Source organism: Macrotis lagotis, chromosome 6 (assembly GCF_037893015.1).
Source record: "Macrotis lagotis isolate mMagLag1 chromosome 6, bilby.v1.9.chrom.fasta, whole genome shotgun sequence".
NCBI classification, from domain to species: domain Eukaryota; kingdom Metazoa; phylum Chordata; class Mammalia; order Peramelemorphia; family Peramelidae; genus Macrotis; species Macrotis lagotis.
The window spans coordinates 199,635,405-199,650,211 of NC_133663.1; the positions used below are offsets into that span (position 1 = coordinate 199,635,405).

A 14,807-nucleotide genomic window follows, 5' to 3' on the forward strand; every position below is an offset into this window, starting at 1 on the left:
AAAGTGGTTAACTGATTTTGTTAAGGTCACATAGTGAATGTCTGAAGCAGGATTTTAACTTGGATTCTCCTGACTCCAAGTTCAGCATTCAATTCTAAAAAAAAACCCAAATTAACTATTCATTTCTTTTAACCATTTATCAATTGAAGGATCACATATCATATAAATTTCATTCTACAAATTTTAGAAATGAGTCCTTTGCCAGAGATACTAGCTGAAGAAATTATTTCCCTGCCTTCTGTATTCCTCTTAATCTTAATTAGTTTTGTTTGTGCAAAAACTTTTTTTTTAATTTTAGAAAAGTTTTATTTATTTTGAGTTTTACAATTTTTACCCCAATCTTTTCCCTCCCACCTAAAGAAGGCAGTTTATTAAACTTTACATCATTTCCATAGTATGCAGTGATCTAAATTGAATGTGATGAGAAATAAATATTATCCTTAAGGAAGAAATATATAATATGTGATATAGCAGAACTGAATAATATGATATTTTTTTAAAAATTAAAGGTAATAAGGGGCATCTAGGTGGTGCAGTGGATGGAACACCAACCCTGGAGTCAGAAGTACCTGAGTTCAAGTCTGGCCTCAGACACATAATAATTAATTAGCTGTGTGGTCTTGGGCAAGTCAACTTAACCCCATTGCCTTGCCAAAAAAAACCATAAAACATTGAAAAAATAAAATAAATTAAATAGTCTTTGGTTTTTGTTCAAACTCCACAATTCTTTCTTTGGATATAGATGGTATTCTCCATCACAAATATCCCAAAATTGTGCCTGATTGTTGCCCTGTTGGTAGGAGCAAGTCCATTAAGTTTGATCATGTTACTGTAAGGTGTACAATGTTCTTCTGGTTCTGCTCATCTCGTTTGGCAACAGTTCATGCAAATCTTTCCAGGCTTCCCTGAATTTCCATCCCTCCTGGTTTTTAATAGAACAATAGTGTTCCATCACATAGATATATCACAATTTTTAAGCCATTCCCCAATTGATGAACATTCCCTCAATTTCCATTTCTTTGCCACAAACAGAGCCTTTTAATTTAATATAAATGAAATCATTCATTTTGCACTTTATAATGTTTTCTACATCTTATTTAGTCATAAATATCTCCCCTCTCCATAGATCCAACATAGCCTATTTCTTGTTCTCTTAACTGCTCTAGTTATGCTCTAGTTATGAATGAATGAATTCTGTACCCATATCAACCATATTTTGGTTTAGGGTGTGAATCTATGCCTAGTTTTTGCCATATTATTTTCCTAGCAGTTTTTGACATAAAGTGAGAAGCTACTGTCTTTTATTAAACAGTAGATTATAATAGTCATTTCCTAATGCTTCTTTTGTGACTAATCTATTCCACTGTTCTACTTCTCTATTTCTTAGCCAGTGCTAGACAATTCTTTTATTTTGTTTTATCTCATAATTTTATTTTTAACTTTTTTTGCTCACCTATATGTAAAAAAAGAAGTTTCAACATTTACTTCTTTTTTTTAGGTTTTTGCAGGCAGATGGGGTTAAGTGGCTTGCCCAAGGCCACACAGCTAGGTAATTATTAAGTGTCTGAGACCGGATTTGAACCCAGGTACTCCTGACTCCAAGGACCAGTGCTTTATCCACTGCCACCTAGCCGCTCCCCCAACATTTATTTCTAAAACCTTGAGTTCCAAATTCTCTTCCTTCCTGCCACCTTACTCCCCACATTGAGAAAATAAATTTCATGCGGTATGCTAAAAATGTGTAGCCATGAAAAATTGTTATAATAGTGATGTTGTATAATCCTTTCCCCTTCACAAAAAAAGAGAAATGCAAGAAAAATAAAGTGGGGGGGGAAAGTATGCTTTAGTTTCTATTCAGACACCATCAACTCTGTCTTTGGGATGGATTGCATTCTTTATCATAAGTCCATCAGAGAAATTGCTTCAACATTTTTCCCCTAGTTGCTTTGGTTAGGTTGGATTTTCCTTATCCCATTATCCCTCACCCCCCATTTATTCTATTTTCTCTCTTTCACCCTGTCTCTCCTCAAAAAATGTGTTGGATCTGACTACTCTTTCCCACAATCTTCCTTCTCTTCCATCATCTACACCCTCCCCGTCCTGCACATCCCCATTCTCCAATCCCATTCTTCTCCTGTTTTCCTTAGGGTAAGACAGATTTCTATACCCAATTGAGGAGTGTGCCTTACTCCCCTTTTCTGAGCGACATCTGATAAAGTAAGGCTCACTCCTTCCTCCTCAGCTCCCCCTTCTTCTACTCCTTTGTAGTCCCCTTTTTAATTTTTATTTATTTAAGGCAATGGGATTGGAGTGACTTGCCAAAGGTCACACAACTAGGCAACTATTAAGTGTTTGAGACCAGATTTAAACTCTAGTCCTCCTGGCTCCAGGACTGGTGCTCCATTCACTGTGCCACCTAGCTGTTCCCCTTCTACTCCTCTGCAAAAGATTTTTTTTGCCTTTTTTGCCTGTAAAATAACACTCTATTCTACTTCTCCTTTCCCTTTCTCCCACTCCATTTTTCTCCCCCCATTAACTCCCCTATTTAATATACCTTTGACTTCCACTCCCTCTTGTGCCATATATATATTCCTTCTAACTTCCCTACTAAATGTGAAGGTTCATATGTTTTTAACAATATTAAATCCCTGATGGTTTGCTGCTCCATACACCTCCTCTATACTTCACCTGATTCCTAAACTTGAAGATCAAACTTTCTAATCAGCTCTAGTTGCTTCAAAAGGAAAGATTAAAAGTCCCCTATTTCATTGAATATCCATCTTTTACCCTGAAGAATTTGTTCAGTTTTGGTGGGTAGTGTGATTCTCCATTGCAATCCACACTCCTTTGTCTTCCAGAGATATTATATAACTAGTCCTATGAATCCTTAATGGGGGAAGCTGCTAAATCTTGTGTTATCTTGTCTCTTTGATTTTGCACTTCTGAAATTTAGCTATAATATTCTTAGAAGTTTTCATTTTGGGATCTCTTTTAATAGGTGATCAATGGATTTTTTTATTTCTATTTTATCCTCTGCTTATAGGATATCAGAGCAATTTTCCTGGAGAATTTCCTGAAAAATGAAGTCTAAGGTCTTTTTTTGTTTAAATCATGATTTTCAGGTAGTCCAGTAATTTTTACATTATTCCCCCTGGTTATATTTTCCAGAACAGTTGTTTTTTCCAATGAGATGTTTCACATTTTTCCTAGTTTTTCCATCCTTTGTTTAATTCCATCCTTTAATTTAATTCCACCACTTGTTTAATTGTTTCTTGATTTTCCTCGCAAAGTCATCAGCTTCTTATAGCTCCATTTTAAGTGATATTTTTAAACATTTTTATTTATATCTTGTTGTAGAAGTAAACAAAATCTCCCCTCCCCCCAACAAAGATAAAGAAACCAAGAAAAATAAAGTGAGAGAAAAAAATATGTACTACAATTTGTGTTCAGATATCATCATCTCTATCTCTGGATTGGATCACATTCTTTATCATAATCCATCAGATAAGTTGCTTCAATATTTTGTTTCCCCACAGTTGTTGCTAACTGTACTTCTCTCTGTCTAATCTTCCCCACTTCCATTTATTCTATTCTCTCCTTTCACTGTGTCCCTCCTCACTGTGTTGAATCTGACTACCTTCTCCCATTATCTTCCCTCTCTTCTATCACCTATACCCCACCTGCCCCTCTCCTTGTCCCCTTTTCTCCTTTTTCCTCTAGAGTAAGATAGATTTCTATAGCCTATTAAATGTGTATGTTGTGTTCTCTCTGAACCATTTTCAATGGAAATGAAGGTCACTCATCCCCCCCACCTCCCTTGCTTCCACTCCACTGTAAATGTTTTAACTTGATTCATATAAAATATCTTAGCCCATTATTCCTCTCCTTTCCCTTCCTCCCAGTACATTCCTTTTTCTCCCATTGATTCCATCTTGATAATATATTATACCTTAATATTCAGTTCTCTCCTGTGCCTTGTCTATTTATGCTCCTTCTATCTGTTCTAATAAATGAGAAGGTTCATATGAATATTATATCAGTGTCATCTTCTCATGCAGGAGGAATACATCAGCATCATTAAAATCCTTATAATCTGTCCTTCCTGTCCACCTTTGCTTTTCTTTGCTTCAGTTCTGTACTTGGAGAGCAAACTTTCTATTCAATTCTAGTCGTTTCAACAGGAAATTTTGAAAGTCCCCTATTTCATTGAATGTCCATCTTTTTTTCCTTAAAAGTAGATGTTCAGTTTTGCTGGGTAGCTGATTCTCAGTTGTAATTCATTCTCTCTTCACTTGCAGAATATCATACTACAAACCCCATGATCCATTAATGTAATATTTTCTCTGTGACTTGGGACTTCTGGAATTTGACTATAATATTCCTGGGAGTATTTATTTTGGGATCTCTTTCAGGAGGTAATCGATGGATTCTCTTAATTTCTATTTTTACCTTCTACATCTAGGGTATCAGGGCATTTTCCAGGAGAATTTTTTGAAAAATGAAGTCTAGGCTCTTTTCCAGGTCATGATTTTCAAGTAGTCCAATAATTTTTAAATTTTCTCTCTGGATCTGTTTTCCAGATCAGTTGTTTTTCCAATGAGATATTTCACAGTTTCTTCTACTTTTTCATCCTTTTAGTTTAGTTTTATTGTTTCCTTGATTTCTCACAAAGTCATCCAATTGCTTTAGTTCCATTCTACATTTTCTTCAGAGAGCTTTTTTATCTCTTTTTCTCCATCTGATCAATTCTACATTTTAAGGTATTCATTTTTTTCCTCTCTGACCTAAACTGGTTTTTAACATGTAATTTTCTTCGGTGTTTTTTGGTATCTCATTCAATAAACTGCTGACTTGATTTTCATGATTTTCCTGCATCTCTCTCATTTCTCTTTCCAATTTTTCCTCTGCCTACCTTCCTTGATTTTCAAAATCTTTTAGGGCATTTCCATAGCCTGAGATCAATTCCTATTTTTCTTGGAAGCTTTAGCTTTATCATTTTCTGAATTTGCTCATATTTTGATTCCGAATCGGACCAAAGTAATTATTTATGGTCAGATTCTTTTTCTTTTTCTTTTTACTCATTTCCCTGGTCTATAACCTGGTTTTAATGTACTACCCAAGTTTTAGGGTGTTTTGGGAACCCCCATAAGTACCTTCGTTCCTTCAATGTCTTCTGAGAGGTTCTGACTGCTCTTCTTCTGTTCTGTGCTCTAATCTGTAGATGATCACAATCCCTTCCCTCTGGCCTGGAGCTGTGAGGAGGGTCTTTGCTATTCTGTGTTAGAATAATTGCCCAGACTGTGACCTGGATCTAAGGATGTACAGCAGCAGAGTCCTGTCCCAGGGATAGAAGAGAGATTTTTGCAGTCTCTTTCTGTCCCCTTACTGTCTGTGGGCTGAGCACTCTAGAGGCAGTGCTAGCTGGCCCCACAGGCCTGCTTCTGGTTTCCAAGGTCAAGTTGCTGAAGTCTGAGCTACACTGGGCCCTGCACTTATTCTGGTACTTCAAAGTTTTCCCTGCTAACCTCCCAAGTTGTGCTTGGCTGTTCCTGGGCTGTGAGGCCTAGAAACTGTTCCTCCTGCCATGGATCCAGGTGTCCCCAGAGGCCCAGGTACCCCTTGAGCTATTCCTGGAAGGCTGGTTTTCTCAGCACAGTGGCCCAGGCTGTTCTATGGTCCCTTCTAGCCCCAGTAGAACAGACTCTCCTGCTGTTCTTCCAAGTTGTCTTGGATTGGATTCTGCTACTCTAGAATTTGATTAGAGTCATAATTTAAAACATTTGGAATGTTCTGGAGAACTTCTGGGAATTCCGGCTTCTATGCTGCCATCTTTGCTCTGCCCTCCCTTAGCTCCATTCTACATTTTAAGGACTTATTTTTTTCATAGAGCTTTTTTATTTCCTTTTCCATCTGGCCAATACTGCTTTTTAAATTATTCTCCTCATTTGACCCAAACTTTGTTTTTTTTTTTTAGTTTTTTTTTTTTTTTTGCAAGGCAAATGGGGTTAAGTGGCTTGCCCAAGGCCACACAGCTAGGCAATTACTAAGCATCTGAGACCGGATTTGAACCCAGGTACTCCTGACTCCAGGGCCAGTGCTTTATCCACTACGCCACCTAGCTGCCCCCCAAACTGGTTTTTAAAATGTTATTTTCTTCAGTATTTTTTGGTAATTCCATTACCAAGTTGCTAACTTGGTTTTCAAGATTTTCCTGCATCATTCTCATTTCTCTTCCCATTTTTCCTCTACCTCCCTTACTTGATTTTCAAAAACTTTTTTGAGCTCTTCCATAGCCCTGAGATCAATTCTTATTTTTCTTGGAGGCTTTGAAGGTAGGAGCTTTAACTTTATCTTCTTCTGAGTGTATATTTTGATCCTCTACAGGACTAAAGTAATGCCTGTGGTCAGATTGTTTTTTTTCTTCTCTTGTTTGCTCATATCCCCAGGCTATCACTCACTTAATTTTAACTCTTTATTAAGGTGGCACTCTTCTTCCAGGATGAAGGATACACTGTATCTGGGTATGGGCAAAGTTACAGAGTCTTAACTCAGGGATAACAAAAAGACCTCTGCAATCTTCCCAACCCCTTTACTGTTTGTAGGCTGAGCACTCTGGAAGCAAATGCCCAGTGGCTCCCTTCCAAGTGGCTCCCCAGGTCTACTGGGGATCCAAGTATGCACTAAGGATTTGCTTGACTGGGTTCCACTTTCACTCTGGTGTGGCTGAATTTTCATACTGACCTGTCATATTGTCCTGATCCCTGGACTGAGAAATCTGAAAACTGCACTACTGCTGCTACCATGGACCCAGGCACCCCATGGTCTTTTTCTGGAGGATTGGAGCCAATTTGCTGTCCTGAGGGCCTTTCTAACCCCGGTGTATTAAATTCTTCCCGCAGTTCTTCCAGGTAATTTTGGGCTAGAAAACTGTTTCCCTCAATCTTTTTGTAAGTCTTCCACCCTAGAATTTGGTTAGAGTCATTATTTAAAGATATTTGGAGTGGTTTGGGGAAAAGCTCATGGGAGTATTTGCCTTTACTCCAGCATCTTGCCTCTGCACCAGTGCTAGACAGTTTTGATGACTGCTGATTTATAATATAGTTTTAGATATGGTATAGTTAGTCTATCTTCCTTTGCATTTTTTCATTAATTCCTTTGATATTCTTGACCTTTTGTTGGTCCAGATGAATTTTGTAACTATTTTTCTACCTTTGTTAAATAATATTTTGATAGTTGCTTGATAAGCACTACATATTAATTTAATTGTGATAGAACTGTCATTTTTATTATGTTACCTCTGTCTAACCATGACCAATTGACCTTTTTCCAGTTGTTTAGATCTGACTTTATTTGTGTGAAAAGTAATTTGGAATTATATTCATGTAGTTTCTAAATTTATCTTGGGAGGTTGATTCTGATGTAGTTTGTGTCATCTCATTTACTTTAAATGGAATTTCTCTTTCAATCTCTTGCTCTTGGGTTTTGTTGGTCATATAGAGTAATACAGAATATTTGTTAATTGTTTCAAGAAGTTTTTTAGCTGATTTTCTAGGATTCTCTAAGTATACCATCATATCATCTGCAAATAGTAAAAGTTTTGTTTTCTCCTTACCTATTTTAATTCCTTTAATTTCTTTTTCTTTTCTTATTGATAAAACTAAACAGATCTAGCTATACCAGATCTCAAGCTGTATTATACAGCAAAAGTCATCAAAATTATCTGCTACTGGCTAAGAAACAGAGAAATGGATCAGTGGAATAGATTAGGTACAAAAGAAACTAGTAAATGATTATAGTATTCTAAGAATTCACTATTTGACAAAAACTAATGGAGAAAATTGGAAAATAGTATGGTGAAAACTATCATTTGATAAAATATTGTATAATTGAAATGATGGGCATTCTTGTTTAACCCCCATCTTACTAGAAATGATTCTAGTTTATCTTCATTACATATAAAGCTTGCTGATAGTTTTTGATACGTCCTATCATTTTAAGGAACATTCTATTTATTCCTATGCTCTCTAGTGTTTCTAATAGAAATGGGTGCAGTATTTTTCCCAAGGCTTTTTCAGAATCTATTGGGATAATCATATGATTTCTATTAATTTTGTTATTGTTATGGCAGTGTTGAATGTTTTCCTAATTTTGAAACATCCCTGCATAACTGGTATATATATATCCTATTTGATCATGGTATATTATCCAACTAATAAAGTAATCTCTTTGCTAAAAACTTATTTAAAATTTTTGCATCATGGGGCAGCTAGGTGGTGCAGTGGATAAAGCACCAGCCCTGGAGTCAGGAGTACCTGAGTTCAAATCTGACCTCAGACACAATGCTTACCTAGCAGTGTGGCCTTGGGCAAGCCACTTAACCCCATTTGCCTTGCAAAAAAACAACAACAACAACCAAAAAAATTTGCATCAGTATTCATTGTGGGGAAATTTGTCTGCTCTTACTCTTTATGGTGTTTGGTACTAGCACCCTACTAGTGTCATAAAAGAAATTTGACAGAACTCCTCTTTCATTCAATAGGCAGTTTAACAATGAAGGACTAGAACTCAAAAAAAAGATACTAATATAGATCTGAAAAGTGCCTGACCAGAAATAAGGCACTTTTCAGATCTATATTAATATCTAATGAGGTTACTATATGGGAGAATGAAGTGAGAAAAGATAAAATGGCCTATAACAGAATATGTTCACAGTGAAAGGGTATGAAATGAGTGATTACCAAGCAAAGGGGACTGATTAGACAATTTGTAGAACCAAGGCAGACCAAGAGCCAAGTATCATAACAATACAGAATAGAGAGACTATCCCAGAGGGAAGATGTCTCCAAGGTTTCAGAAGTTATAGGGAAGTTGGTTGTTCTAAGCACACTGCCCAGAACATAGTAGGCATTTAAAATACCTTTACTTACTGATTATTTGAAATTGAAATATGAATTAAGAAAAACCAAAAAATCACTATTAACTTTTTTGGGTTACAATTCAGTTGCGTTATGAAGTTTAAAGCCAAATTGCCAAGGCTTAAGAATAGAGTGGGAGAAAAAGAAGTAAAAACAATAGTTCAGACCATTAGATGCAAATTTAGATAGAAACTGGGGTCATTAATGCATCCATGTGAATAAACCATATGATATTAGAAATATTTTATTTTACTTTATTTTCATTACCAAATATTTTTCAATTGCATTTTAATTTGGTTTGAGTACACTCTGATTGAGACAACATAGTCAAGGTCTTCAACTTAGATAACATCCTCTTATTGTTACTGTTCCTCTTCAAGAACAAAAGACAAATAATAGGTTGAAGGGATAATAAACTACATTGAGAATTTTTTTTAAATGGAAGAGATTTGATATGTAATTTCACTCTGAACTTTCCTAGCTTTATATTATATTATATTACTCTATTATATTTTACTGTGTATTATATATTATTCATGCAGTTTGTGGTCTAACTAAACTGACCTTCTTGCTATGTCTCCTGTGTCACTCATCTTTCATCTCCATGATTTTGCACTAGCTGTTCCTCATTGCTAGAATATCCTCCCTCCTTAATTCCATCTTAGAATTCTTTTTTTTTCTTCTAAGCTGAGTCTAAGTATACTTCTCCATGTGAAAAGGTACACCTTATACATATAAATTTATATATTTACTTTATATGTAAAGAATGTAGGGGGCAGCTATTTGGCACAGTGGATAGGGCACCAGCCCTGCAGTCAGGAGTACCTGGGTTCAAATTGGTCCTCAGACACTTAATAATTACCTAGCCGTGGGGCCTTGGGCAAGCCACTTAACCCCATTTGCCTTAAAAAACCTAAAAAAAAGAATGTAAAAATAATAAGAGCAACTCTCCATCAACTTTTCTTATGTACTCTCTCCATACTTCTATATAGTCATTACATAATCATGCACATACTTATTTAGTACCTTTACAATTGTTGCACAATATTTCCATGAATATATGCAGATGTGGCATATATTTTATAAATGTACATATACAAACATACACATATGACAACATTAAGGAATAGTTGCAAAGATATGCAAGCAAGTACATGCTGATATACTGATTATATAAAAGTGGAGAGATAGCACTGAAAGAAAATTATAAGGAATAGATTGATGATTTTTTTAGATCAGGGTCTTGCATTGATATAGAAGAGGTAAGTACATCTTCAGTAGAGACAAATATTAAGAACAAGTAATATCAGAGTATAAGAAAATGAAAAGGAAGGAATACATGCAGAAATATAAGTGAATGAAAAGATTGGATAACAGTCACATGCATTGTTAATTAAATCTGACACTGAAAACTATTGTAGATTTTTTAAATGAATAATAACATGAAAAAAAGTGAGATTAAAAAACAGAGACAGCTGAGTGGTGCAATGGATAGAGCACTGGCCCTGGAATCAGGAGGACCTGAATTCAAATCTGGACTCAAACACATAATAATTACCTAGCTGTGTTACCTTGGGCAAGTCATATAACCCTATTGCCTTGCAAAAAAAAAAAAAAAAGAAATACTACATGTGGTGTTTGAGGACCTGGGTTCTATCATATGTGATTCTATCATTGTCTAATTATATTATCCTGGGCATTTTAACTTCTTTGAAATTTGATTTACCCATTTGTAAAATCAGATAAACTAGACGATTACTAAGGTCCTCTCCAGCTCCAAACAATGTCTAATGACATTAGAAATACTTTTCCCCCCTTTTTTTTTGACAGGCAGCAGATAATAGCTACAAGTTGGACTTGTAATTTAAAAAATCTGAGTTTGAGTACTGCCTCAAATACTTGTGGTGGCAAGTTGTTTAACATCTCTGAATACTCTCATTGACACTAAGGTCTCTCATAATCTTAAATTTGAAAATTATTCATCTCATAGGAATTTCATACCTGAAACTATCAATAATTCAGACATTAAACTGAGAGTTCTTGAAAATAAAAGGACTAAAGGACATAGATGTTGTAGAAGAACTGACAAATCATAAGACTGAATCACTATGTAAGAGTAAGGAAAGAAACAAAAAAATTATTTTTTATATATATTATAATGACTATAATATCATGGTATATAGCCACATGCCTAGTATTATACAAGATGTTTTCTCAAATGGGGCAGCTAGGAGGTGCAGTGAATAGAGCAGCAGCCTTGGAGTCAGGAGTGCCTGGGTTCAAATCCGACCTCAGACACTTAGTAATTACAAATTATTAAGTGTCTGAGGTCGATTTGAACCCAGGCACTCCTGACTCCAAGGTTGCTGCTTTATTCACTGCACCACCTAGCTGCCCCAGAAAGTGATTCTTCTTATAACAAATATATAGATTAGCAGAGCTAAATATTAGAATTTTTAATGTGCTGTTTGTCCATGAAATTTCTCCATAAAATATCTACATTATTTTCTTCTCGAGATTTTTTGAGGATGCAATTTTAGAATATTTTTTTTCATGAGGCATGGATAGTACATTAATTCAGATAAAGATACTCAAAAGAGATACAGCAGTTGCATGCCACTATAACCAACTTGTCCAAGATATTAATGTTCCTAACAGAAGCATCACTATCTTCATGTTAATTCCTGCCAGAGAAAGCCCATACTTCCTCTAAAACTGCTCTGAACATGATGTAATTAACCTTGGGGTCTCCCATCCCTTCATTTCAAAACCTAGCTTATTTTTGTCTATGTTTTCTCTTCATGTTCAACTGTCTGATTTCCATTTTGTTCTACTCACGCTCACAATCTTTATTAGCATAATAGAGCTTTTTCAGGACAATGATTGAAGCCAGACTTGGCTTAATGCAGTATCAAAGCATAATTAAGCAGAAATCAAATCTAATTTACTTCATATCATATAAAAATTCTTATAATAATGTTTCAAAAATCTTAATTGTCAGGGCAGCTAGGTGACCCAGTGGATAGAGCACTGGCCCAGGAGTCAGGTGTACCAGAATTCACATCAGGCCTCAGACACTTAATGATTACCTAGCTGTGTGGCTTTGAGCAAGCCACTTAACCCCATTTACCTTGCAAAAACCTAAAAAAAAAATCTTAATTGTCCTTTTTATATTCTCCTAATTTCTCTAGAATTCATACCTCTTAGGTTCTGTTGTCTTTCACTTGCTAACACCTATTAAACATAGAAGTTTCCAGACACTGTTTATGTCATTTATGGAGCACAATTTATTAAATACACTATCATATTTAATTCTCATCACAATCCTTTAATGCTTTTCCAGTTCTAAATTGGTAATCCCAAGACCAAATATTATAGATTAATTCATGAACTATAATCAGTTTATGATACAAAGAAAATAGGATAAGTTTTATAACAATATAGTCTAGGGTGGCTAGGTGGCACAATGGATAGAGCGCTGGCCCTGGAGTCAGGAGTACTTGAGTTCAAATCCTGCCTCAGACACTTCATAATTACCTAGCTGTGTGGCCTTGGAAAATCCACTTTATCTCCATTGTCTTGCCAAAACAAAACAAAAAACCTTAATAGTCTAATGTTCTCATTTTAATTAATATTAAAATTTATATAATATAGACTTATCTTCAAATTTTAAGGAATTGTTTTTATTTTCTCAACTATCATAAAAGGTAGTCTAGAACAGTGAGTAAAGCTAAAAAGACTCTAGTTCAAATATTTTTCTGACATATTATTTGCTATATGACTCTAGATAAGTCATTCATGGTATCATACTCAAATAGTAATGAGGGCCATTAATCCCTACATAAATGGATTCCTGAGGACCACATACTGATTTGGAAACCCACACATTATTATTGTCTATATTTCATAATTTTTCATGTTGCTAAATATTTCTCAATTGCATTTTAGTCTGACTGGACAACTCAAAGGGTTAAAGACTGTGAGGCATCTACCATCAGTGCTTGATACCTCAGCTATAGGGAACTCTAAACTATAACTTGAAATTATTATCACGGGGTGACTAGGTGGCACAGTGGATAGAGCACCAGCCCTGGAGTCAGGAGTACCTGAGTTCAAATCCGGCCTCAGACATTTAATAATTACCTAGCTGTGTGGCCTTGGGCAAGCCACTTAACCCCATTGCCTTGCAAAAACTAAAGAAAAAAAAAGAAAAAAAATTATTATCACATATATCCTTTGAACCAGTCCTTTCCTAGGTCTAGATCATTATACACTTTAGTTTGTGTAATCTCTTATCCCCCACACTTTCTCTGAACCCAGAAGGTATATGCCTTACTTACTTTGCTATGCCTGTGTTCAATTCTACATTACACTTTTATATCACCAGTTTCTTTTCATCATTGGACAAAACAAGTTTTCAATTTAAAGAAAATTTAGCTTGGATATTTATTCATGATTTGCACATTTGTATTAAGAAAGTATTTAATTATTTGACTTCAGTATAGTTGAAAGTTTAGCCTCATATAAATTCTTTTACTATTCTTTCCCCTACCACATACATATGGGTAGTCATGTACCACTCACGTACAAGAAAGAAGAGCTTGATAAAGTTTAATAATATCAATCCTTGAATTCTGAAGCTTTTAAAATAAAATATTTCACTATCTATGATATTCAATTTTTATGATGACATCATACATCAATACATCAATACAAATGGTAAGATTATGAATATAATGGTCTATAATCTCACTCACATATGATGTTAATTCTACTTAGCATTAAAAGGTACCCAGGCCCTTTTAGGTAAAAAGAGGGCCTGGGATTGCATTTTTTGTTGTTGCCTGTAACCCACTTTGACTAATGTCACAGTAGTGTCTAATAAAAATGATGGGTTAGTTTAAATCATTTGTGATTTGCCATATCAACTAATTTTTCAGATGAGCTGAAATGACATTATAGAAAGAGGCATCTCAGAGAGTAACTTGCTCATGCGATATATTAGTATTCTAACATTTAATTGAATGAAAGTGCATGCTTTGAATTATTGTAACATTTTCAAATGGTTTTAGGTTCCAATATTTGTGATTGGTTTAGTTCAGCAACACTTTAGAGTCTATAGAATAATTATTGTATTATAAAAACATCATACACTTGTATGAAAGATTTGCAACCTTTTTAATGTAACAAAATTTCTCTAGGAGGGGCATAATATTTTCAGTTTTAACAAATAGAACTTATCTGTTCGCAACCATCACTCTTTTTAGAAAGCTTTTTAATCATATGATAATGTTTATGTAAAGTGGGCTTATAGTGACACACTTGAATATAATAAAGTAGACATTCATCATGTTGTAGTAAAGAGTAAAAAGCTTCTAATTAAAGTAGTACATCATTTGCTGTATTAAAATAATTTAGCATAATTGAAAAGTGGCTAATACCCTATTTTATCCTCTTCTATTGGTCTTCAAGGGTAAAAAACATTTTAAGGTAAAAATGTGTATTGTGTCTTTTATTGTACTCCAAAAACAATTACAAACCTTGGAGAATTGATTGCCATATTAAGAAACTGATACCAAAAGTTTATTTTTATGAGTAATTACAACATAAATGTTGATATATATTTATATTCCAACCTAGAAATGTACTTTAGTATGACTAGGAACAAATATTTTCTTTATTTTAGCTATAATAAAATAACACTGATTAAGCAGGTTAATATTATTTTACTAATAAAAGAACTTTTGAAACTTTGTAATGATGATGTGCTCATTTAAGGATAAGGTTAATTTTATTCCACTCCCTCTCATCATTTATCACCTAGGCCTTATATTTTCTTCCACTCAATGAAAATCAAGTTGTTGTTTATTTTAAACTTAACATATATAGGGA

The 14,807-nt window shown here is 34.7% G+C and overlaps 1 protein-coding gene across 1 annotated transcript in view; it reads left to right on the forward strand.

Annotated features, from left to right (window-relative positions):
• Window positions 1-14,807, forward strand: part of ROBO2 (roundabout guidance receptor 2) — a 795,143-nt gene that overhangs the window by 639,328 nt on the left and 141,008 nt on the right.